The sequence below is a fragment of the Myotis nattereri genome (assembly GCF_964212035.1).
Source record: "Myotis nattereri genome assembly, chromosome: 1".
NCBI classification, from domain to species: domain Eukaryota; kingdom Metazoa; phylum Chordata; class Mammalia; order Chiroptera; family Vespertilionidae; genus Myotis; species Myotis nattereri.
In genome coordinates, this window is record NC_138075.1 from 196,350,535 (window position 1) to 196,376,565 (window position 26,031).

The following is a 26,031-nucleotide window of genomic DNA, read 5'->3' on the forward strand; positions in this document are numbered from 1 at the left end:
TAAAAATATCACTGATCAAGACAACAATGACTCGTTCCTGAAAAAAGAAATATATTAAAGTTACTCTTATTCTGTGGTATTTCCTGAGTCCTTTGAAGACTTAGCACATATTAGAAAACTGATCTCCATTCATGGGCAAGAGGCTAGTTAAACAGCCTCACACCAGATTACAGATTACATGGAAATGATCCTAATGAAGGTAGACTTTTCAAAGCTGTATTCATTTTACCATGAATAAATGGACTCAAGTCTTAGTTGTGGGTTTTGTTTTTTTTAACTTTGAATTTGCAAACTACCAAATTCCTTCAAAGCTACGGTGTACAGAGAAGGCACTGAGTAACAGGATTGCTTATTTTTTACGAAAGATGCCTTTTAGCAAAGCACTAGGCTTTGAAATGTGATCAGTGAAGGGTCCAATAGGCATGGATTTCTCTGCATGACACTGTTTCTTGTTGAGTTTCAACCAGGTTTAATATCTTATCCCAAAAAATGCGCCCTGAAGGCTTCTAGTGCATTCAAAGTATATAATACTATATTATTTTAACACAGATTATAGCAAATGAAGGAATGTTTAAGTTCCTAAAACATGACAGTACTTGGGTGCTGGTGACTTTTTTATTATTACTAGAGGCCTGGTGCACAAAAATTTGTGCACTGGGGGCGGGGGGGGGGGGTGGAGGAGTGTCCCTCAGCCCGGCCTGTGCCCTCTTGCAGCCTGGGACCCCTCAGAGGATATCCACCTGCTGGCTTAGGCCCGGTCCCCAAGCTGGCAGTCAGACATCCCTCTGGCAGCCCGGGAGCCCTCGGGGATGTCCACTTGCCAGCAGAGAACAGGCCTAAGCTGCAGTCAGACATCCTTAGTGCTGCTGAGGAGGCAGGAGAGGCTCCCAACACCACTGTTGTGCTGGCAGCCATCAGCCTGGCTTGTGGCTAAGCAGAGCTCCTGCTGTGGGAGCGCACTGACCACCAGAGGGCAGCTCCTGCATTGAGCGCCTGCCCCCTGGTGGTCAGTGTGTGTCATAGTAATGAGTCATTCCCAGTAATTCTACTGTTAGGGTCAGTTTGCATATTATCTTTTTATTATAAAGGATAGAGGCCTGGTGCATGGTGGGGGCCGGTGGTTTGCCCTGAAGGGTGTCCCAGATCAGGGTGGGGGTCCCGCTGGGGTGCCTGGCCAGCCTGGTTAAGGGGTTGATGGGTGTTCTCAGGCTGGCCACACCCCCTTTAGGGTTGGGGGTCCCCACTGGGGTGCCTGGCCAGCCTGGGTGAGGGGCTGAGGGCCGTTTTCAGGCTGGTCAAGCTCCGCGACAGAAGCTCCCAGCCTCTCCTTTTTTTCTTTCTTTTTCTTTTCATTCTGGGATTTATGTACCTTCTATAATAGAAACTTTGTAGCTTTGAGAAGAGCTCAGAGCTGGCCAGGGTGGACAGGAGGGAAGCCTCCTGCTTGCTCCAGCTCCGTGGCTATGACTGGCTGAAAGCAGGTATCTGGGGTTTATTTACCTTCTATAATTGAAACTTCGTTGCTTTGAGTGGAGCTCAGAGCCACCATGGCAGGCAGGAAGCTTGGCTTCTTCCATCATTGGGGCAACCAAGCCTCCTATTTGCTCCAGCTCCGTGGCTGCCGGCCGCCATCTTGGTTGGGTTAATTTGCATATAGTCGCTCTGATTGGCTGGTGGGTGTGGCTTAAGGCATGGCGACGGTACAGTCAGTTTGCATGTTTGTCTTTTATTAGTGTAGATTATTTAGGGCCTTTTTATTCTTTTTTTTTTTTGAGGGGGGGGGGCCTTTTTAAACTGAAGGACTTAAAAGAAGCAAACCATCTGAAAAGGTGTTTAGAAAAAGAGGGCTCAGGCCCTGGCTGGTGTGGCTCGGTTGGAGTGTCATCCCATACATCAAAAGGTGCTTTGTTCGGTTCCCAGTCAGGGCACATACCTGGGTTGCAGGTTCAATCCCCAGTTGGGATGCCTATGGGATGCAGCCGATCAATGTTTCTCACATCAATGTTTCTCTCTCCTCCTCACCCTTCCTCTCTCTCAAATCAATGAGAGATATCCTTGGGTGAGGATTAAAAAGAAAAAGAGGGCCCAGAGTTAGAAGGCATAAATAGGAGAGAACGTAAGTGGTACTTGGAAGAGGCGCTTCCTTCAACTTCAAGAGGTGAAGGAAGAGGGATGGAGAGCTTGGCAAGGGGGACTTAGCCCCGGAAGTAAGGAAGGCTGGAGAGGAAACTTGAGCCGCTCCTGTAACGAAACACCCAAGTGAAGCCTGTAGTGCTTTCAGACTCGCCTGAATGACAAGGGGAGCCCAGGTGCCAGTTATGGCTCACTTTTACCCTTTCTCACCTTCAGAGGCAATAGGAGAGAGGAAGGGAAGGAGGAAGGGAAACACTAGAATGGTTGTGTTCTGGGTTAGAGAGGCATTTTCCAAAGAGGAAATGGGCCAGGCAGTGTTGGGACCTGCGTGCTCACACCAGGAGAGCGGCTGTGTGAGCCCCTGGCCTCAGGCAGGTTACTAAGTCCTCCCTCACCCCTTCTCCCGCCCCCCCCCCATCCTCGCCTCTGTGCCATAGGGGTCATGATGGCTGTGCTAATGGTTAAGTATGAGACACACTTTAGAGAGCTCCCCATACACAGCCAGGAATGGTGGGGAAGCTGGAGGTGGTGGTGGTGGTGGTGGTGGTGACGGTGGTGTTGTACTGGGCTGACTTATAGCTTGCCAGTTACTGAGTAGTCATGGAAGTTTATGGGCCACACTATCCAAGTCTGACCCTCATGATCCGGGGACCCTAGTAATCTTGGGCAGTTCTGAGACATTCTTTATAACCACCTCCCTTCCCCCATCCAGGGTTCCCAATACTCCGAGAAAAGCTCTTCAAGCCCTCCTAAGCAGACCCAACATCTTGAAAGCCAGTGTGGCCCTCCCTTCCTGAGCACCCTGATATCCCCCACGCCAAGTATGGCACAGTATCAATGTGGCTCCCTTAGATGTGTTAGATGCTGGCCGAGGCCTGGCCCCTCTGCTGGGCTGAGCCCTGGGACCCTATCTACTCAGTGACCATCCAGGGGAAAACAGAAAGGCATCTCACCTTGTGTGTATGTGTGTGTGTGTGGGGGGGGGGGGGGCACTCACCAGTGCTAAAGACCTGGGATTGCTTAGCTAAAGCCTGAGTGGTCAAGAGTCGAGTACAATGCCAGACCAAAAGCAAGCTTTTTTTTTTTCCAGCACAGATGGAGAAAGGAAATAGGCATGCTAGAGGTGAGAGCCCCAAATGGACCTCCCGCTGACTGACATTCGCTCCGCAGGCACGCAGAGATCCCCTGATTTGCTGAGACATGTTCTCAGTGACGGCATGGAATGTAGTGCTTGACTAGCAGAGGCTTTCCAAAGGCTGTAGCAGGGGGGCATTCTTTAAATTCCATGCTAGTGTCTCATACCCCAGATACATGCCTTCAGCCCGGCCAGTGTGGCTAGTGGATGAGCGTCAACCCATGCACCAAGAGGTTGCCGGTTTGATTCCCATTCAGGGCACATGCCCAGTTTTCGGGCTCGATCCCTGACAGGGGGCATGCAGGAGACGACCGATCCATGTTGATTTTTCTCCCTCATCCGTGTTTCTATCTCTCTCTCCCTTTCTTTCTCTCTAAAATTCAATGGAAACATATTTAAAAAAAAAAAAAAAAAAAAAGCAGTGCCTTTAATAGGACCTAGAGTTGCTCATTGATGGGCATCACTTTTGGCCAAAATATACTCATGCTGCACCTTGTACCAATTTAGATGATTCCTCCAGCCAGGTTTCACCACCGCCATATGCATGTGGACCAGAGGGACTTCCTTAACCTGGTGGGCCAGGTGTGTTCAGAGCAGAAGAAACAGGACATAGTGTAAAATGGACACGTGGGGAGAACCCGGATACAGATAAATTGGCCTTTTAAAATAGCCATTTTATTTCAATAAATTACTTGATACATTGAAATGTGTGCATTGTACCATTCAACATTGATCTACAGAGTTGATCACATTTGTTTTTTAGGATGAATCAATCTTAATCAAATAGAAATATGCGCCGAGGCACCCCATGTTCATTGCCCTCTCCGCAATTTGTGAGCTGGCTTGCGTTGTCTTGGGCATCCAGATGAGAAAAACAAAGGTGTTCTTATTTAAGCTTTTGGTTTTACATTTTTGCATGTTTTGATTTGAGAATGATTATGGTCTCAGAGAGGTGCAGGCCTGCAGTGACAGAGAACCTTCCATCATTATACATGTGGCCTGGGGCGTCCGCCTCGCTGAACCAGAGCATAATGCAAGGGAGTGATTTGGGACTGACTTTGTCCTCCCACAAATTAATCTTTTTAAATGATGTGCACTTTTTCTTGTCCCTAAAGGGATTTTTTTTAATGTGATTTCCTTTCAGTGGGAAATGTGCTTTTTTTATTTGTTATCCGTAACGAAAATGCATAAATAGAACTTGTGTTAATATAACAAGTCAATCAGACTTTGGGGGAGGGGAGGGGAAGGGCACGATAGAGGAAACAAAGCTAGAAAAAGCTGTCAAACTTGAAATGGGTATTTCTTTGGTTTTCATTTTTATGTAAACCAGCCTCCTCTTTTTCTCTTTATGAAATTAATTTCTTTTTAAAAAATATATTTTTATTGATTTCAGAGAGGAAAGAAGAGAGAGACATAGAAACATCAATGATGAGAGAGAATCATTGATTGGTTGCCTCCTGCATGATCATTGAGCCCACAACCTGGGCATGTGCCCTGACCGGGAATTGAACCATGAACTCCTGGTTCATAGGTCAACGCTCAACCCCCTGAGCCATGCCCACTGGGCTGAAATGAATTTCTTAATAGGACAAGCCTGATCAGCATTTTGATGGAGAAATGTCTCGCTCCGGCAGGACTTCTAGAAGAAAGAGAGAAAGATTCACATCCAGATCCCGTAGGAAATCTAGAGAGAATTTCTGGTGCCGAGAGGCTCCTGCTGGAGGAGCTTCCGTCTGTGTTTTATTGTGAAGGTACCATAAGCCACCTAGAGAGACAGAAAGCTCAATGACTGGGAGATGGTGGTTCCTGCCCCACTTCTCTCTGCTTCTTTTCTGTCCTTATTCTTCTCTTCTGCCCGCTCCAGCCCCATAGATGGCCCAAGAGACTCTGGTGGGCATCCCAGCTTTCACACCAGTTTGTTTCCTTCCTGGGAGAGTCAGTGCGTCTTGATGGAAATATTCTGTCATGAAACAACACAAGGGGAGGGCATTGTTCTCCTTCATCCTGACTGCTGGAAGCTCCCTTAGAGGAAGGCCTGAGAGCCGTAGGCCTGGGGGAGGCAGCCCAGAATCAGTCACCTACCTTGGACCCCCGCGAATGTCTGGGCAAGAAAGGGGCTCAGAACATTGCTCTAGTCTTGGCCAGAAAGACTTCCTTAGAGCTTTGGTTTTTCTTTCATGTCCTTCCAAAGGGGCCTGCACCCAGGAGTGGTCATTGAAAAGCTTCACAGAATTAGCTTTTAATGTAAAAAAAAAAAAAAAAAAAAAAGTAGCAGACTGAGGAATACCTAAAGAGAAAGCAAACTTCAAACGTCAATCAACTTTGAGAGCATTAGTGTATGTTCTAAATTTTATGAGAACTTGACCCTTCTCCTTGTCCTGACAATATCCAGTTTCCTTTCACATCCCCACATGCCTTTTACTAATCCCATTCCTAGTTTTCTGTATGGCAGTGATAATTAGGTATATGCACCATAAAAAGAACCCTTCATGTGCCCTTTCCCCTCTTTTGATAATTTTTTTTCCTAATTTCTGTGGGAGATGATATATCAGAAACTTGCCATCTATATGTTCTTCATTTTTGGCCCAGACCTATATTAATGAATAGATGTCAGTCTCCTTTATTTGACTCTGCCTTTGCCGATGTAATGCACACCCCTCTTATCTGTGCATTAGCTCATTGCTTATCTGAGTTTTCCGGCCTGCCCTCTGCCCTTTTCCTTGGGTATTGTGTCTACATGGTCTTTGCTGAAAGGACAATTAGAAAGAAACCCAGTGATGTCAGTTCTTTGGTTGGAATTTATCTTTTCAAATGCCCAGGTATTTTTCTTAAGCCCATTTCTTTTGAAACCTCAAGTCTAGATCAGTGATTCCCAGAATTCTTGGGATTACAACACCTGTCTTTATGTGGTTATCTGACCTCCTCTCTCCCTTCTCACCCTGCCAATCCTCCGGGAAGAAGGGAGCAACATTTCTGTTTTAATGTGACAATAAGGGGGTTTTTTTTGTGTTTTGTTTTGTTTTGTTTTTTTACTTTTGAGGTGTTTTGAGTCAGTTTGCCACTCAGTTCTGGAGTATTGCCCAAAAAATGAATCATTGCTGTGAACCTTGGAATTCTTGAAAGGTCATTTTGATCTCACTCTTTCTTTTCATGGTGGTTAAAAGCCATAACATGAACTATCTCCTCTTAGGTTTTTAAGTGTACAGTACAGTATTATTATCTATATGCACAGTGTTGTACAGCTGATCTCTAGAACCGACATCTGCAAGCTTGACTGGGGCTGCAGGATCTGTCTCCACATTGGCTCGCTCATATGACTACAGGCAGGAGGGTTTAGTTCCTCATCACTGAGGCCTCTGCATTGCACTGCTAAGCATCCTAACAGGGAAGCTGGCTTCTCCCATGGCAAGTGATCCCAGAAAAAGCAAGAAGGAAGCTGCAATGCCTTCAAAGACCGAGTCCCGGGAGTCACACATTGTCACGTCTACCATATTCTGTTTGTTAGTAGTGAGTTACTAAGGCCAGCCCACATGCAAGGGGAGAAGAATTAGGCTCTACCTAAGGAGGATTTGATAAGGGGGTGGGAGACCCATGCAGCAGAAGGGATGTACAGGACGTGGACCAGATATTCTAATGATGCTGGGAGACAAAGAGAATGTAGGCTCAAGCTCACACCTGTGGTTGCTGGGGGCTCGGGTAGGAGCTGGGTAAGAACCAGGGGAACAACTCGCTATCCAAAGCAGAGAAGTGATACAGGTAAGGGCAGTGTTGATCAGGGAACTAAAGTGGATGCTCCAGACCAGCCCAGAAGCTTGGCACTCCTGGAGGAGGAAGTGCTATTCACCCCTCAGGCTTCCATTTGCTGCTGTTACGTTGCCATCAGGCCCCTTCTCCACTAGCAATGCTCCTCAGCTGATTCCACGGTCTGTGCAGTGGGAGGAAGGCTCACGTCTTGGTGCTCTTTGCCTCGGAGTTGCTTCTTTGAAGCGGTTCATCTGCTGACATTTTCAAAACTCCACGCCTTAAGAGTGAGCCCTGTTCTCACTGTGGAGTTAGATTCCAGGGATGGCGTCTGTGTTTTTCCCAAAGCTGAACTTGTGTTTACTTCCTAAATTGGCCTCCTAACCTCCATAGACTGAGTTTATTTGTCTTGATGGATGAATCAGAGTTGCGAACTCATCTCTTTGGCTCCAGCTCTCTTGGCAGAGAACACAGGAAGATGGTTCTTGCTTATGTGTGTGTGTTTGGGAGGATTTTTCTCTTTGTTTTTCTGTCTCAGCCACAGCCCGTGGGCGAGCCAGCACCTGGGACCTTGACAAGCCTCCATGCGTAGGCTGAGGTCACATGGGGAGTTCTACCCAGTGATGGTCCTGAATTCCAGAGCAGGCTACAGTTTTCCAAATCCAAGGCTCCGGGGAACTAGGGAAATTACTTTCCTGGAGTTAGCCTTATCTTATTTGTCCATGTCCCATTCATGCAAATTGGAAATACTCCCACAACTAAAGGGCATGCTGCCCCTCTGCCTGCGAAACGGAGCTGTGGGTGCCTAATGGCTTTGCTCAGTGCCTTGCTAATCTCTCAGTTTCACACTGTTTAAATGGTAGCCAGCTGATTGAGGAGAGATAATGGTTGTTTCTGTGTTATTTATAAAGCACAAGGAGATGAATTCATATAGTTTTAGTTCTTTTTCTGCCAGCATCCAGGAATGAGCTTAGTCAAAATGTTTAATCCCCACAAGCCTCATCTATAAAATGAGAATTTGGACAAGATAGATCTTAGGGTTCTTCTTTAAAAGTTCATTGGTTATGTGATAATTTAGGAATATGAAAGTATTTTAACAGGGAGGGGTTACATACTAGGAGAGAAGAATCTCAATACTGTCTCCTATCACCCATCCCACTAGGAAGGGCCTGTCCCTTAGTGGGTGCTTTTCCTCTACATATGAAATCAGCAATTCTTCTTTCACGTCTGCAAACAGATTTTAAGTTGACCCTTGTAACTGTTTTTAACATCTTTGGACAAGTGGGACTGATCCGTAGCCAGTTTTCTTTTAAATCCATCTTTTCCAATGTGCTATTATTGCTTGGTAACACCGAATTGCGCTTTTGTACTTTTAAGTAGTTGCCCAAAACTTTGCTATAATTTCTCCCACTAAAACTCTGACCGATAACCCCCACTTTTTTAAAATATATTTTTATTGATTTCAGAGAGGAAGGGAGAGGGAGAGAGAGATAGAAACATCAATGATGAGAGGGAATCCATGATTGGCTGCCTCCTGCACACCCCCTGCTGAGGATAGAGCCTGCAACCCGGGCATGTGCCCTTGGCCGGAATTGAACCTGGAACTCTTCAGTCTTCAGGCCGGTGCTCTACCCACTGAGCCAAACTGGCTAGGGCATACCCCCAAGTTTTAAACCTTATAAATTGACTAATAGGGGGGCATTTTGCTATAGAGTCCATCCTGATCTTTTGTCTCCTGGATTTTATCTATATTGTTTAATGGGATAGCTATTTCTTTATAGGTTTTTAACATATGATCTATGTTAGTATAAGCGTGGAAGTACAGAATCAGCATCTTTGGCTATTTTACTGCTCCTGTTGAGTAGCTGAATCAGGGACATAAGAAGGACGTGCCTGAACATTGACCTCTTTGTACTTAGAAACAGCTGAGTACCAATTTTTAAATAGGCCACAGTTAATCAAAATCTCTGTACTTCACCCTTTCCTAAATGCTAAAATATGCCCTTGTACAAACTGTGGAATAAAAGTGCAATTGACCCTTGAACAACATAGGTTTGAACTGCGCAGTTCCACTGTATGTGGGATTTTTTTTTCAATTGACCTATGTAGGTCAATTGGCCCACACAGTTCAAACCCATTTTGTTCAACAGTCAACTCTGCATATATGGAGTGCTGACTGTAGTTATATGTGGATTTTCAACTGTGCAGAGGTCAGCACCCCTGAGCCCCGCGTTGTTCAAGGATTAGCTGTAGTTATAGCTAGCTAGACCCCAAAGTCTTTTTAATAATCAACAGCAAAGAAAGACAGTTTCTTGGAATGGTTCCTAAGCTCTTACTGTTTGACCCTTCATGTAAAAATCCTGAACCTGGGGTAGATGTTGGTAGTGGCACTGGTCTCTCAACTGCTCAGCAGTTTGTTGACCATTCACTCAGTGCTAACTAACCATTGGCACACAGGGAAGAAGGAGAGAGAATAAACTGGCAGGTCCTTACCAGCATTAAGCCCTCAATGTAGTGGGCTCTGCAGACACAATTATGATGCCTTGGGAAAATACTGTAATAAGGATAGATACGGAGACCCACAGAAGCAGGAAGGAAGCCGCCATTCTACATTAGGGGGGAGGGGCGCAACAAAGGGATGAAGAATAGAAAGTGATAAAGAAAGGAGGTTTGCCAAACAAAAAGATAACCACACCAAGACACAGGATCTCTAGGAGTTAACCAGGCAAAAGTGGGGAAGAATGGGAAATGGGGGGAATATTCTAGAAATAGGAACGGCATGTGCAAAAACTAGAGTCTAGAAAGAGCAGGGCACATTTGAGGAACACAAGAAGTTCCTTATGGTGGGAGCTCAAGTTCAGGAGGGATGTGACAAGAAACGAGGCTGGGAAGATACTCAGGGCCAGGTCTTATTTATTCTGGATTTTATAGCTTAGTAAACACATTTCTTTAGGACTCATTTCTTTTCTGGCAGTTACGCATTTTTTCTCAAGATGAAGATACAAATCTAAACCATATCTAATCTTAGAGAGGAAACATTTTCGCTAATATAAAGATAACTTGGCTCTACCCGGGAATGTTTACTCAGTGTTAACATTGACTTCTAAAGTTCTCACAGAATTCCTGCCTATATAAGGAATTTTCTAAGAGTATGGCATCATCTTAGTCATTTGCAAGAAAAAACATGAAGCATATTTTCAAACACTGATTTTTACATTAAACATTCATTGGAACCATTAAAATCCAATAAAAAGTGCTGGAGTTTGCACATTGTTTTATTCCAAGATGTGGGTAGGACTCTAGCCGTATGGTCATAGTAGGACTAACACTGTCCCAGCATTATTCATAAGGAGGATAATGCTCACCTATTTGGAGTTGCAAGTCCAAATTACCCAGAACCAGTGAGATAACACCTCTGAAATGTTTCAGGCTCAGAGTGTGAATGGTGAGCCATGACCTCTATTTTATGTTCCCAGCAATTGTGTAACATGTTCTCTGACATATGCTAATGTTTTTATTCTCTTGGTTTTCCTTTCATAATAACTGATAGACATCGCTAATCTCATTGGCTTGACATTGAAAACTTCTGCAATCTAGCTGTCCTCCAGTTCTCAAGAGTTCTTTTCCTTTGCTTGAAATACCTCTCCCCCCGACAAAACAAAACAAGACAGAATACTTCAGCTGGTTATGTAGAGAGGCACCACAGTAGCCTAGAGAACGCTCTGAGTTTGGATTCGGAAGACCTAGATTCACTCCCAGTCTAGGTCACTTTGCACAAGATACTTAACCTTACTGAACCTCAGTTCCTTCATCTGTAAAATGACTACCTTAGCTCACAAGATTCTTGGGAAAATAAAAATGAAGTAATGGCCCTGACCGGTTTTGCTCAGTGGATAGAGCGTCAGCCTGTGGACTGAAGGGTCCCAGGTTCGATTCCAGTCAAGGGCATGTACCTTGGTTGTGGGCACATTCCCATTAGGGGGTGTGCAGGAGGCAGCTGATTGATGTTTCTCTCTCATAGATGTTTCTCTCACATAGATGTTTCTCTCTCATAGATGTTTCTAACTCTCTATCCCTCTCCCTTCCTCTCTGTAAAAAATCAATAAAATATATATTTTTAAATGAAGTAATAGATATAAAAACCCTTTGTCGGGTGTAAAGCACAATACCAATATTAACTATAATTATTTTTGCTGCAAGGAACACCTCAGAATAGAAAGTGATGAAGAAAGAAGGTTTGCCAAAGGATGTTTGCCAAACAAAAAGATAACCAAACATCTCACCTCTGAGCATGCTGATTCCCTTGCCTGGAATATCCTTACCTGCCTCACCCACCAACCTTTTTTTTTAAATATCTTTATTGATTTCAGAGAGGAAGGCAGAGGGAAAGAGAGATAGAAACATCAATGATGAGAGAGAATCATTGATTGGCTGCCTCCTTCACCTCCCCAATGAGGATCAAGCCCACAACCCAGGCATGTGCCCCTGACCGGAATCAAACCCGGGACCCCTCAGTCCACAGGCTGTCGCTCTATCCACTGAGCCAAACCAGCCAGGGATCACCCACCATCTTTAACTTTGGAAAGCGCTTTTCCTCTTCCATGGTTCAGTTCTGACCCACTCAGTCAAAATATTTTTATGTTTATATTTATCAGTCATAATTCATCTATGTTATAATTATTTATGTATTGTTTTGTTTTTTGTTTTTGTTGTTAATCCTCACCCGAGGATATCTTTCCATTGATTTTTAGAGAGAGTGGAAGGAAGGGAGAGAGACATAGAGAGAGAAACATCAATGTGAGAGAGAAACATTGGTTGCCTCCCACACGTGCCCTGACCAGGGCTGGGGATTGAACCTGCAACCGAGGTATGTGCCCTTGAATGGAATCAAACCTGGGATCCTTCAGTCCATGGGCTGATGGCTCTATCCACTGAGCCAAACTGGCTAGGTTATCTATATATATAACAGCCTAAGCAGCCTAACGACCGAAGGGCCAGTTGACCAGTTGCTATGACGTGCACTGACCACCAGGGGGCAGATGCTTAACCCAGGAGCTACCCCCTAGTGGTCAGTGTGCTCCCACAGCCAACTTCCTGTGGCCAGCCAACCTCCCGCAGTCCCTCCCCCACGGCCGGCTGACTTCCTCCCACCCCCCAAATCGACCCCAATCACCAACCAGGCCAAGGGACCCCACCTGTGCCCGAATTCGTGCACCAGGCCTCCAGTATATTATAATTGTTTATGTACTTGTATATTTGTCTGCACTTCCTGGGTTGTAAACCTATATCAGGTAAGGAGTCCAACGGCATCTTTCTATCCCTCATATCACCCAGCACAGCAGTCAGTTCAGGGAGGAACTGAATGAATTAATCTGCTCCAAGTTGTGCCCTCGCTGGTTTGACTCAGTGGATAGAGTGTCGGCCTATGGACTGAAGGGTCCTGGGTTCGATTTCAGTCAAGGGCACATACCTCAGTTGCAGGCTCCTCCCAGCCTGGGCCCTGGTCAGGGTGCATGCAGGAGGCAACTAATCGATGTGTCTCTCTCACACTGATGTTTCTCTCGGTCTTTCCCTCCTCTTCCACTCTCTCTAAAAATCAATGGAAAGATATCCTCAGGTGAGGATTTTAAAAATATATAAATTAGTCTGCTCCATGTTTTATCTGCTCAATGCCATGCAATGCTGAAATTTGATTTATTTAGTATCCCTGTGGATCTTTCTCAACTTTTATACCATTTCCAATAAAGCTTTAAATAATAAATTCAGCTGGGCAATAGTGGAAGCTGGTGTTCTACGAGATGGACATTAAAATTAGTGATGAATGGGTGACATTTTCCTTTTGACATCCCCTAATTATTAGGAATTAAATGTCTGGCCAGCCCAATTTTACACCTGGTGACCAATATGTTCCAGACCATTTTTTAATCATCTTCTGAGCATGTTACATGACATTGGGAAAGCGATCTAGTGCTGACATTATGGACTATTTGTGGACTTGTCATTCCTCATTATTATTGTGTAGGTAAAAATGCTGCTTTCTTGTTTTAAAAAATTGCTTAGAACTGTCTGTGAATGGGATTTATATCTCTCGGCTCCAGAGACCATGACCCTCAGGTTTCATTCAGACCCATCTCCCATGGGTATGTGGGCGGAACTGGAGACAGGTTGCGTGTTTAGCCAACGTCATTCTTGCCCCAGGGGTCTTGTTCTTATTTTTCTATTTGAGTTAACTTGAAGTTTTCTCTTCTTCATGTGCCAATATAACTGATTTACGGGCCCAGAGACCATAATCCTTTCCCCAGGACAGATAAACCTGGATCTTTCCCCTCTCCTCCCTCGTCCACAGCAGCACAGCATCCCCCCTTTGTCAAAAGCATCCTCTTCGAAGCCCCTAGTTTCCCAAAGGAGTCACACATTTGCTAAAGAGATTCCCTGAAAATGTACCCGAAGGACTGAGGAGGCATAAACTGCAGCTTCCATGTCAATTTCAGGAAGATCGAGGACATTTCTTTCCAAGTTCATAAAGAACAAGTTTCCTACTTTTATGTATGGCTGCTCTGAAGAGGTGCCAAGTCTGAAAGCCCAGCTGCTCTGTGAGGAAATTCTTTCCCTTTGCTTAAACAAAAGAAGAGAGTCTCCAGGGCTGGGGCTGATGTCTGCCCTGGAAGGAGGACCTGCGGGAGGGAAAGCAAGGTTCTCCGAGGGGCCAAGGTTTTCTCCCTGGGGCTCACCTGTGGATACTGTGCATGTAGCTGCTTCCAGGGCTTGAAAAGATGCAGCATCCACACCTTTCACACCCAATCTACCAGGGAAACCCCTTTCCTGGTTTCTTCTTGCATTGTAAAAGGAATTAGCAACTCAAGTAACACACGAAAAAGCACCACCAATTACAGAAAAGTAATCACTGCCTAAAAATAACCTAAGTGCCAAAGTAAAAACGCCTGGTCCTAAAAATACCAGTAAGAGCAGCAAACAGCAAACCCAGGCTCCAGGGTCCCTCTTCTAGGGCAGCTACTCCCCTGTCTGTGGGTGTAGCTTTCCCTTATCTGCTCCTCGTGTCTCAGAGCTCACCCCCAACAGGTTGGACGCCAGGCTGTCCCCCACCAGATCAGAGCAAGTGTGACTTGCCTAACTAGTGAAAAATACAAAATCCTTATTCAAAGCCCCCCAGTTCCCACTAGACAGGGTCTCCTACCCTGTGATCAGAGAGTCCCCCCTACCCGTTTGAGCCTCATTGAACATCCTAGCTCTTTTCCAAGCCCGGATGGTCCCCTGCACCCCCAGCCAGCATCTTGTCTGATGTGAGTTTCCTCTCAGATGCAGAAAGAAGGTCTGTACTTGTGCTGGAACACATGGGGTGTTCACAGTGGTGCACGAAGCGAGTGCACAGTCCCAGGCATCATAAGTTCCCAGGACACATATACGGACGGGGTGAGAAGGGGGTTCTGTTCCAGTTTGAGCCTGAGGGGCAGCACGAGCGAACACAGAACAGGGGGAAAGAAATGTTCGGTCCACTAGGAAGCTGGGAGGAAATCCGAGAACACCCAGCAAAGCAGAGACAAACAAAGGATGAGACTTGGGCTAAACAGCTGAGAGCTTTCCAGCCTGTGAGCATCACAAAGGAGCACAGAAAATAACCAGAGGGCACGGGGGAAGAGGGAAAAACACGGAGAAAGAACACGGGGAGCTGTTATGTCGGCTGATTAGTGCCTGGGGTTGTGGGCCAAGGAGGCTACAGTAACCAAGAGAGAAGTGAAAAGGAGGCCAGAGCCCCACGGCAAAAACATCACCAAGTGGAAATGCCAGGGGCACGCACAGTGGGCCCAGCTCTGCTCCCGGCCTCCAGCGGGCTGTTTCCTCACACACAGAGCCCTTGTGTTTCTTCCTGCTCCTGGTCCTTAACGAGAGGCAATCTGACACCAGAGGAGCAAAGGAAAGGGTCCCGATCTAGTCGGATTTTAACTGAGACGCACAAACTCCGGACATAGCCCCAACCCTGCCCACTGCCATTGAGGGAAGGAATTAGGAAGGCAGGAGAGGGGCAGGGGTGGGGCTGAGGGTGTGAACCAAATAATTTATTTTAGGAAAAGGGAAAATAGCACAGGAGAACTGTTAAGACTCACCGTTCCCCACGTGGCTTAAAGCAATGATAGTAACAGTAATGAAGTGGTTCTTGTCATCAGGTCCCTATACCCTTCACCCTTCACTCCAGTTCCTGGGCCTTTTCTCTCTTCTCCTTCAATACTGTGTCTCCCACGTGTCTGGACTCTCGCTAAAAAGATTGGGGAACATTCTGTCTTCAAATCTGTCCTCTCCTCCTCTCTTACTTTCCACCCTCCAGCCTTTCTCATCCTCTAGCTCCTGCTCTGTTTTAATTAAGTGGTTCCGCCCAAGGAGTTTTTAAACAATGCCAGTGCCAGGAGCCACACCCAGACCAACGTGAAACTGGGAGTGCAGCCCAGGCCTGGGTACTGAGTCGAGCTCCGGGGAGCCCTGTGTGAGCCAGGATTGGCAAGCACTGCGAGACAGAACCCTTCTGAGAGCTGCTTTCCAGGTGGGGAGCTTGCCTGTGTGGCTCGGTGTGTCTGGTGCCAGTTATTCCTGCTGGCACCCCTCTGCGAGGTCTTTTCCAACATGCATAAAGAGACTGAACAAACCTACCATCTTTGGAAACTCCTAGTCTAACAGGGGCCCTGTGCTGCGCGGCCAATTTCCTCAGGCTGTTCCTGGAGCCGTGGGCCTGGCCTGAGGATTTGCTGTGGCTCCTACAATGCCAAGCCCTCCCTCAGTCAGAGCGTGGAACTGAGGGCTTCCCTAGCTCTCAGGGAGCTGAAGGACGTTGACCTTCCACTAAAGACCCAGAGTGGGAAGCTCTCCGGCACCCAGGCTGTCCACTGGACAAGGAAGAGCAGAAGTCCCCCAAGGCCTCCTGGGAGTTCAGGCCTCAACCTTCTTCAGCTTTCCTAGATGTTCTAGGCACTGGGTTTAGTAAGGCCAACCCTCCTGGAGTTGAAGACCATGTGGGAGTCCCTCACTTCCTTCCCGCCAGGGGCAGGTTTAAGACCATCTATTTCTTTGGGACCCCACACACTGCAGCCCTTGTGATAGGACAGGGCCCATGGACCTAGGCTGAGCTCAGAGGGCAGGTGAGCCTGCGGGCTCCGGGCCCTAGAAGTCTCCAGCTCCGGGGGGAAACACTTCCTGACGCCTGAGAGCCGGCACCGGGTTTGTAGGGGGAGGGTGGGCAGGATCTCAAAGATAAGTGTTCCGGGAACTGACTGTGCAGGCTTCTAGGAATCCCAGAATCCCAGGAGTCCCTCCTGGGAAACTCCCCCACTCAATTCAGTGCTTGTGGAACAGGAAAAGGTGACCCTAAGTTTTAATTCTTTGAATTTAAGGTGTGTCATAGCCCAGACAGGACAGGCCCGTGAAATGTGGTGCAAAGCATTTCCATCACTATGGTACCAGGAACAAGGTGCACTCACATAGCTAGGGTGTTTCCCTTCATAAAGGTGCTCCCTGCGACGTCAGTTCTTCCATTGTGCGCAAACCAAATAAAAATGCAGCCGGCGGATTTAACTGGTGTGGCCGTCAGTCAGGCTGGTGTTATGATGGTAGTTTGGCTTCCAAGGCAGGGCTGCTGAATAAATGAGCTCATCCCTTGGCAAGGTGGCTGGCACAGCCTGCTTAGCTCATCCACCATGTGCCTACCAGAGAGATCTCTCCACCTTACGCATCTGAACGTAACCTAAAATCCTTCATGGGTTTACCTTACCTAACACAGCCTTCCTCCAAGGATGGCCCTCGACCCGTGGTCGGCAAACTGCGGCTCGCGAGCCACATGCGGATCTTTGGCCCCTTGAGTGTGGCTCTTCCGAAGCCTTAGGAGTACCCTAATTAAGTTAATAACAATGTACCTACCTATATAGTTTGAGTTTAAAAAATTTGGCTCTCGAAAGAAATTTCAATCGTTGTGCTGTTGATATTTGCCTCTGTTGGCTAATGCGTTTGCTGACAGTGGTGGGGGTGGGAATCAGACCCTTGGTCAGTACCCTACTCTTTCTTGTGCTAGACCCATTCAAGTTAGAGCAAAAGAATAAGAAAACATGGTCACACAAGGGATTTGTTTGCAAGCAACAAATTGTGAAGAGTCAACTTTCTGTTTATGCTCCATGATAAGTTGAAACTCAGGGTGATAATTTTGAGGCACTGCAAGATTCACAATCATCATGGAAAAACATCTGAGTGCTGTGATGTCTATTATACAGAAAAATAGCCCAATACACTCCAGGAAGATGTTCAGCATCAGAGATGGGAGCCAGCATGGGGTGTCTCATTAACCCAGAGGCAACGACGAGTTGGAAATGTAATTTACAGGGTCCGCGCATGCCATCACCAGGCTGGTATCGTATTGGGAAGTCAGCTTGCAGATGGGCTGCCCCTGTAAATAAGTGGCTGGCGGCTAAGCAATGTCCTGAAAGGTCCCTCCAGTCTGCCTCTTCCCTCTCTGTCCCGTTGCTACAAACTTGACTTAGGTCTCTAATCCCAGCCTGTCTCAATCCTGCTTCAGAGGTCTCTGAAGTTGCCACTTGAGTCATGTCACTCCAACAGTCAGAGACGCTGGGATCTCAGCTTCTCTCCTGTACGCAGCACTCTCCCCGAGCCAGACTGGTGGGCTCCCTCGCTGTTCCTCTGGCAGGGTGGTGCTTTCCTGTCTCTGCACCCCTACTGTCTGAGGGTGAAACCTTCCTGGACAGAGGCCTGCTTCTGAACTGCAGGGCCTGCTCAGATGCCATCTCTTTCCCCAGCCACCGCTGGTTCAAGGGATGTGTTGCCTTCATTCCCTGGATAAGCAGTTTGTCTCAGCTCCAGTCATAAGGAATTTACTTTGAAATAAAAACAATAGCTAATACTTGTTGAGCATTTACCCCAGGCCAGGGACTGTGCTAATTGCTGTATCTTTTTTAATCTTTCTGATCATCTAAAGCAGCGGTTCTCAACCTGTGGGTTGTGACTCCTTTGGCAGTCGAACGACCCTTTCACAGGGGTCGCCTAAGACCATCCTGCATATCAGATATTTACATTAAGATTCTTAACAGTAGCAACATTACATTTATGAAGTAGCAAGGAAAATAATTTTATGGTTGGGTCACAACATGAGGAACTGTATTTAAAGGGCCAGAAGGCTGAGAACCACTGATAAAGACTTAGGTGTTACTGCCCCATTTCACAGATGAATAAACTGAGAAGTTAAACAACATGTACAATGTTACATAACTCAGATGCGGTAGTGCAGAATTCCTGCTTCCAAAGTCTGTGCTCCAAACTCACTACAGACCATGACCTCCCCAGCATCTGATTCTCAATCTAAATGTGTTGAACCTCCCCCATCCCACCGCAATAGGTTATATTTGGAAAAAAGGAAGCAATTCTTACACATCTTTCCCTGCCAATGTTTGGCAGGGCCCCATCATGATAAACTATTGGTTTTTCATCCCCACTAAAGTGTAAATAATTAACAGTAGCTACCATGACTAGGTAACTTTTCCTTAAACTAATACCCTGAAATTAAATCTGAACTCTGCTGCTGAGGGTTTAGTCCTTTTTTTCTCCTGCTCTTGCTGTCCTCGGCTGACGTCCTTGAGACTGTGAGCTAGATTTCCATTCTGAGGTCCAGCTGCCACATCACCGCACCTCTGGAAGTTCCCAAAATGACTTGCCTTGGCAAGTGGCTCTGCTCTTTGATTAGCCGTACCGTTGCTGCTTCCCCTAATTTAATATCAGGAAGTCTGCACGTGTTTCATCTTCTTCCCCGTCTTGGCCATAATGCTTTCCTACTATTCTTTTCCCATTTTGTACTGTTGTTTGGTGCTTTTCCCTTCAATGTGTTATCAGAACTCAATCTGCAGATTTTTGCCAAGTTGTGTGGACTCTATCTCCATATGTGGTATCTCTGTTCTTTCCTAAACCCTCCTTTTTTGGTGTGAATACACATACTCTGCACAAACTATTCCAGGACCCAGCATCACTGAGAGTCAAGATGAGTGTGGTTTACAGGCCTACTGTAACTTACAGAAGTCTTTATACTCAGCTGTCTTAGCCACATTAATACATACTCAGTGAGAGCTAGAATGCAAATACCGTAAGCCAGCATGTGGGAGACTACCTTTTCTTCCTAGCACATTACTCTTCTCATTAGGATTCACTTGATTACTATATATTTAAATTAATTCTCATCCCCTGATCATACACTAATTGGTTGGTGAGTGGCCAAGAATCATTGCTTATATCCAGAGAAAGTTAAGTGGAGGATTTAAAAAATCTCAATGAATGATCTTCCATCTGATAAGAAAGGGGTGGCTATAACCCCACTTTGGCTAGATACCTTGGCATTGTGAACACTGGTGCATTTTCAGGACAGTGGCTATATTCTCAGTTTCTGTCTGGCTAATCTATATATATAAAAGCCTAAGTGACCGAATGACCGGCCGGTAGCTATGCCACACAATGACCACCAGGGGGCAGACACTCAACGCAGGAGTTGCTGAGTGACAGCAACTTTGCAGAGTGCCCTCTCGCACTCCAGGAACCCTTGAGGGATGTTGGAGAGCTGGTTTCGGCACGATCCCCACGAGCCAGGCCAAGGGACCCCACCTGCTGGAGGGGCCCCGCTCATTTCACAGATGCCCTTTGAGCTTGGCACCGCCCCAGGTGCAGCCGGGCAGGGAGGGACTGTGGGAGGTTTGGCTCCAGGGTGTGTCTGGCCCATCTAGCCCAGTCCCGCTCTGACGTCCACCTTCTAATTAATTTCCTTTCAATGTGCATGAATCCATGCACTGACCTCTAGTAATGTTATTTTATTCTTAATTTACTGATGCCCTTTCCCACTGCATACACTCTTGACTGCCCCTCCTTCCAATGAACACGAAGGACACCTGATTCCAGATTTCCTGACTCGGTTCTGACTGCATCAGGACACCGGCATCTTCCGTTAGCCCAGCTGGGAAAGCATTCGAGAACAAGGGTGCACTAAGTCGTGTGGCACTAACTCTGAACCCAGCAGGGTCGCAGAGGAGAACTAAGTGGGAGCTGGAGCTGTACAAAATGTCAAAGGGAGATGAGACTTAGAGCTTCAAGTAAAGAGCAGGGCATCAATAATAGGAGAGGAGGGAGGACATTCCAGTAGCAAGGACATCAGCATACGCAAAGTGGTAATGAGAAGGTAGTGGTAGGAGAGCATGATTTCCAGGATCAGAGCATGCGCTTGGGTTGAAGTAAGAAGTAGGAAAGAGTGGATTTGTAGGGTAAAAATGGAAGAGGTGATGGGGGAAATGAAGGAGGCGATGAAGCCAAAACCAGTATGTGGTTAAATACAATAACAAAATTGGACAAAAACTGACTCTTAAAGAGAATTTAACTTTTCATGATTTCCCAAGCTCAATGGAGTATCTTCAACTTCAAAACATGACTTCTCCTAACAGCCTCTATGTAGCTCTTTCAGATAAAAAGCATTTGGCTAGGTAACAGCTGATACCTTGATAAGCTCTTTTTTTCTTTCCTTCACTGGGAGAATGAACTTTGTTGTCAGTCAGATACATACATTTAGGAGATGAGGAGGTACACTGGGCTGGTTTTTCAGGGGATGAGAGTCCAAAGCCAGGTGGTACAACCTGAGAACCTCAGAGCTTCATGGATGTTGAAGGTGCCTGTGACTGTGCTCTCAGACATATTCAAGATAGGGACGTTCACTTCCAAGCCCAAGAAGATTTTCAGACCTGCTCTGGTTTCCTCTTCTGTAAAAATAGGTAAGTGGCTGGTTCAAGGTCACTTGGCTATAATTGGCAGACACGGTTCCAGAGCCAAGTTTTCTGTCCCCAAGAGTGCTTTGTTTTTTTGGTTTTTTAATAGAAACATAGTAAGGACATCTTAGGTCATGTCTGAAGAGTGTTTTGTGCTCTGTAGGAGCCTAGGAAATTGTTCACATACTTCTTTTAGATTATCCCCATGTTTTGATAGGATGATAAGTTTTAACTCTGTTTTCTTTATTACAATTTTATGTAAAACCATAAATGAATGAATTGCTAGTCAAGTTCAAAATTAATTCCATTTCAAGGTCTTCTCCTCATGACATGTGTGTGTTTTGTGATGACTGCCCTTTTTAGCTTCTTCAGAACCAAGTCAAAATATCCCAGGCTTGCCAAACCGGTTTGGCTCAGTGAATAGAGTGTCGGCCTGCAGACTGAAGGGTCCCAGGTTCAATTCCCGTCAAGGGCATGTACCTTGGTTGCGCCCCCACTGGGGGGCGTGCAGGAGGCAGCTGATCGATCTCTCTCATCGATGTTTCTAACTCTCTATCCCTCTCCCTTCTTCTCTGTAAAAAATCAATAAAATATATTTTTAAAAAAAATCCAGGCTTAAATCCATCCATATTAAGCAATGTCACCCCAATAAATTTAATTTTTAAAATCTATCTCTAATTCTTCCTTTTTTTATAGCTTTAGTGATTTCTCAGAACGTAGTTATTTCTGGGTTATAATCGAATATTCTGAAAGTCCTCTGCTCATCTGTGGGTCATTGATCTAGAACTCAATTCAAAGGGCCTGAGGAGTGGGACGCAGATAGGTGGAGACTGTTCAGGAGACACCTAGCTCCTTCTAGGTACTTTTAAGGAGGCACTGCTTCATTAAATTAAAATTTAATTTTCTTCCAAATTTGAAACATATTCTTCCTTGCTACATCTTCATTTAGGATCTGGCTTTCTTCATTTCATTTCTTTCTTTTTCCTCCTTCTCTTCCACCTCCTTCTTTCCTTCTTTCCTCTTCCTCTTTCCTTTCAAGAAATGATTTTTTTTTAAAGACACCATCTAGGATAACTAGACAAGAATTATAAAAAATAAATAAATAAATAAGGGGTTGCCACATGAACTTAAAGAGTTGAGAAAATCAAAAGAGACTGAATAAGAGCTGAGTCATGAAATGTAAGAAAGAAAATGGAGTAGCCTAGTTTGGGTACAGTCATCTGAGACAGAAAGATAGGGATGGGTTTGAGGTGGAGAAAGCTTTGGAATAGACGTTCTCACACCAGCCACCATGCAGCACTACAGATGGCTTGGTTGCTGCCTGGAGTTGCCTAGGGTGGGAAAGGGGAGCAGGGAGGTCGTGGGCAGTCATTTAATTCTATGTACAGGATGTTTGCTAGACACATGTGTATGCAAGCAGTCTAAAGTCCTTACCAGAACAAGGGTAAGAATAAATAAATAGTTGAGCCTATTCTGCTGTTTGTTCCTGTTCATGTACCTATGTTGAGACTTGCTTTAAGTGGAACCCAAACATGGAGCATGATTTAGATGGTAGTGTTTATTATTGTCCTTGGCCTGGCCTCCAGGATTGATTTTGAGCTTTCTGCCTGAAAATGAGCTCAGAGTGAACTGAAAGTTCCTTTATTCTTACAAACAGAAATAAATTCTGGACCTGGTTTGGCATTCTTGGAAAGAAGGCAGAGTGGAAAGAGTTAGAAATCATTTGGTAAAGAGTCATTTTGCTGAGCACTCTCCTGAGGTAGAACAGAACCTTTGGGTCAATGCTCAACCTCTCAGCCACTGAGCCACACCGGCCGGGCAATACAGATTTTTGTTACTTAGAAATTTTATAGAATTCTAGGGATAGCCTGGTGGCAGAATTGACAGAATCATTTATGATTTTAGAATGGACCAAATATTGACTGAGCCCATTAACCAAAAGTATTATATGTATTCCAGGGGTTGGGAGAGAGGAGGAACCCATAGTGTAATTTGTCCTAATCTTGAACCCCCGGTGATGGCTCTCATTGAAAGTGTTTGTGGGTTTGCCCTGGCTGGTGTGGCTCAGTTGGTTGGGTATTGTCCCATGCACCAAAAGGTTGTTGGTTCAACTCCTGGTCAGGGCAGGCTCAGAGAATGTCCAACTGACAGCTTAGGCCTGTTCTCATGGGGAGTGGGCCTAAGCTGCAGCCTGGCCTCCCTCTGTGGGAGGCAACAGGGTGGCCCAATCAGGTGATGGCCAGCTAGCCCTGCCCCCTTTTGCCCCCCCCCCAATCGCCCCTCCACCGCCACTGGTTGCTGGTGTCCCCCGATCGCCGTTCCCTCCCTCTGCCTGCTGGCATGCACCTTATCTGGCCTGGTGCTGACTGCTCACTGGCCCCACCCCCAACCAACATGTCAATTTGCATATTATGCTTTTATTATATAGGATTATATAGGATAATTCTTTTTCCTCCTCAAATGTTCAGCTTCCTGGAATAAGGAGGAGCTTAGAGGGAGATGAATATAATGGATCCCCTCTATTCAGTGCTTCAGTTTTAATACAATTCATTCTAAATTTATACTATGATTGTTGGTGCAAGGATAGACACAAGACCGTGGAACAGAATGGTGAATCCAGAAGTAGACTCACTCATGTATGGTGATTTACCACAAAGGCACCATTATAATTCAACTAGAGGCCCAGTGCACAAAAATTTGTGCATTCAGGACGGTCCCTCAGGCCAGCCTGCACCCTCTCATAGCCCAGGACCCCTCGAGGAATTCCACCTGCCAGCTTAGGAATGTCCCTACTTCCCAGGGGAACGGGCCTCAGCTGTCACAATCGGACATCAGCTGTCAGCCTGGCTTGTGGCGAAGCAGAGGTCCCCTGTGAGAGTGCACTAACCACCAGGGAGCAGCTCCTGCGTTGAGCATCTGCCCCCTGGTGGTCGGTGCACATCATAGCAACTGGTCGTTCCTGGTCATTCTGCTGCTAGGGTCAATTTGCATATTATTCTTTTATTATATAGGATAGGAAAAGGATGGTCTTTTCAGCAAATGATGCCAAGGCAAGTGGATGTCCTTTGGGGGAAGTGGATGAACCTAGACCTCTGTTCATAGCACACACAAAAATTAATTCAAGATGGGCCACAAGTGTACTAGTAAAGCAAAAGATGAAACCATAAAGCTTATAGGAGAAAACAGGAGATCTCTCTGGACTTGGGCTAGGCAAAAATTTCTTTAATCGGACATAAATCATAAGAGAAAAACTTGATAAATTGGACTAGATTAAAACAAAGACTATCTTGGTTTTTAAGTTACACCCTGGGAAGAATCTATAGCATGCCCTGGCGGGAAATCAGGCAGGAACACGTCCCTGTGCGCTCTCTGCCCTGACCAAGATGGGTGACTAACTGCCTGACTAGAGGGAGACACGTAGGTTAAAATCAGGGCTTTGCTGCAAGGCTGAGCCCTCCCAGTGCAAACGCCTTACAATGCTTGTGTGGCTTTGATACGTGAAAGGCAGCTTTGTTCCAAGCCCTCCAAATCTCTTCTCGGAACAGTCCCTTGAGATCCCCTGAGCTTTTATGTCATCCTGCTGAATCCTCTTGTGGAAAAGAGGACAAAGCCACATGGGGGCCCTGAGAGAGGTGAGCGAATGTAGTTCAAAGTCCAGCCAGATCCGGTCCTGTGGTGTCCAAGCCCTTGTGGTCCCAGGGCCCGGGAGGAAGCCTGGGGTGGGGTGAGGCCCGGCCCAGCCCTTTGCAGGTCCTGTGTTGGTGCCGTCAGACTAGGAAGCATCGGAGACAGAGCCAGAAACACACATAAACACAGCACCACCAGGCTCACCACATCCATGTTTGCAACAGAAAAGCCAAGACCCCTGGCCAAGATAGAGGCTTCCTCTTTAAGCCTATGGTGCAGAGGGAAGGAAGCATGGAATATATTTTGGGCTTTCAAAACTTTGATTGTTTTGCACATTCTTGCAAAGCGGGGCGGGGGGGTGGGGGTGGATGCCCCAGGGATTAAAAAAGTATCAGCTTCTAATACTTCAGATGAGTGGGAAAAATCTTACATGCCGGGAGCATTTCCTTTCTGTTTCGAGAAATTAATGGTGTACTGGAAATAGCCTGTTGCAAAAGGGGAGACTTCGTGTCCCTTGAATGCTGATTGTGCCAGAAAACTTTCCAGGCCTAAAGGGAGGTTGTGCCTTTCCCAGGACTCTGAGGCAAGCTGACCCTGCACTTAGACGTTTGGCTGCAAGACACAAGGCAGCAGAGAGCTAAGATTCAGAGTGAATTCTTTATATACATTTATTTATTTATTTCAGAGAGGAAAGGAGAAGGGACAGAGAGATAGAAACATCAGTGATGAGAGAGAATCATTGATTGGCTGCCTCCTGCACTCCCCACACTTGGGATTGACCCTGCAATCTGGACATATGCCCTGAACTGGAATCGAACCCTGACCTCCTGGTTCATAGGATGACGCTCAACCACTTAGCCACACCAGCCAGGCATTCAGAGGGAATTCTTAACTCATTTATCCGAGAAGCGCATGTAGCCTGATAAGTTTGGTCCTGGAGTGGTGGCTGTCCCACCCGGAGCCCAGGCCCCAGCTCTGCTCCCTCCTCTGTGGACTGTCCCTGGTCTCTCTGGGGGCCCTGGGGGCCTGAAACCCGGCATTCAGAGTTAGCAGAAGTAAAATTCCAAGTTCCACCTGTTAAAAAGTAGGTTGTATGTCTCTCCTGCTGCAGATGTTGGGGAGCTGGCACCGCAGCAGAAAAGAGCTGGGAGTACAGATCTTTCAGTATCTGTTAGCTTCAAAAGCATTGCATTTCACCCTGGCAGAGAGCTCAGCTGGTTAGAACATGGTCCTGATATGCCAAGGTTGTGGGTCCGAACCCCCGTTAGGGCACATATAAGAACCTATCCATGACTGAATAAATAAGGGGAACAATAAATCTTGTTTACACACACACACACACACACACACACACACACACACACACCTTCTTCTCTTTCTAAAATCAATAAATTTAAAATAAAAAGGTGTTGCATTTCAGAGCTGGACCAGAAATCATCCATTGGGTTTACTTGCATCTGCTCTGGGTAACATGTAGCGCATTGAAGTCCTGAGACTTTCCCCTAATGTCTTACCTAGGTTTGGTTGCCTCTCCGTTGATTAGAGCAGGGATCAGCACTATCTCTCTGTAGAGCCAAATGGTAAATACTTTAGGCC

The 26,031-nt window shown here is 46.2% G+C and overlaps 1 protein-coding gene across 1 annotated transcript in view; it reads left to right on the forward strand.

Moving 5' to 3' along the window:
• Nucleotides 1-26,031, forward strand: part of IGFBP7 (insulin like growth factor binding protein 7) — a 66,348-nt gene that overhangs the window by 29,188 nt on the left and 11,129 nt on the right. The window lies entirely within an intron of this gene.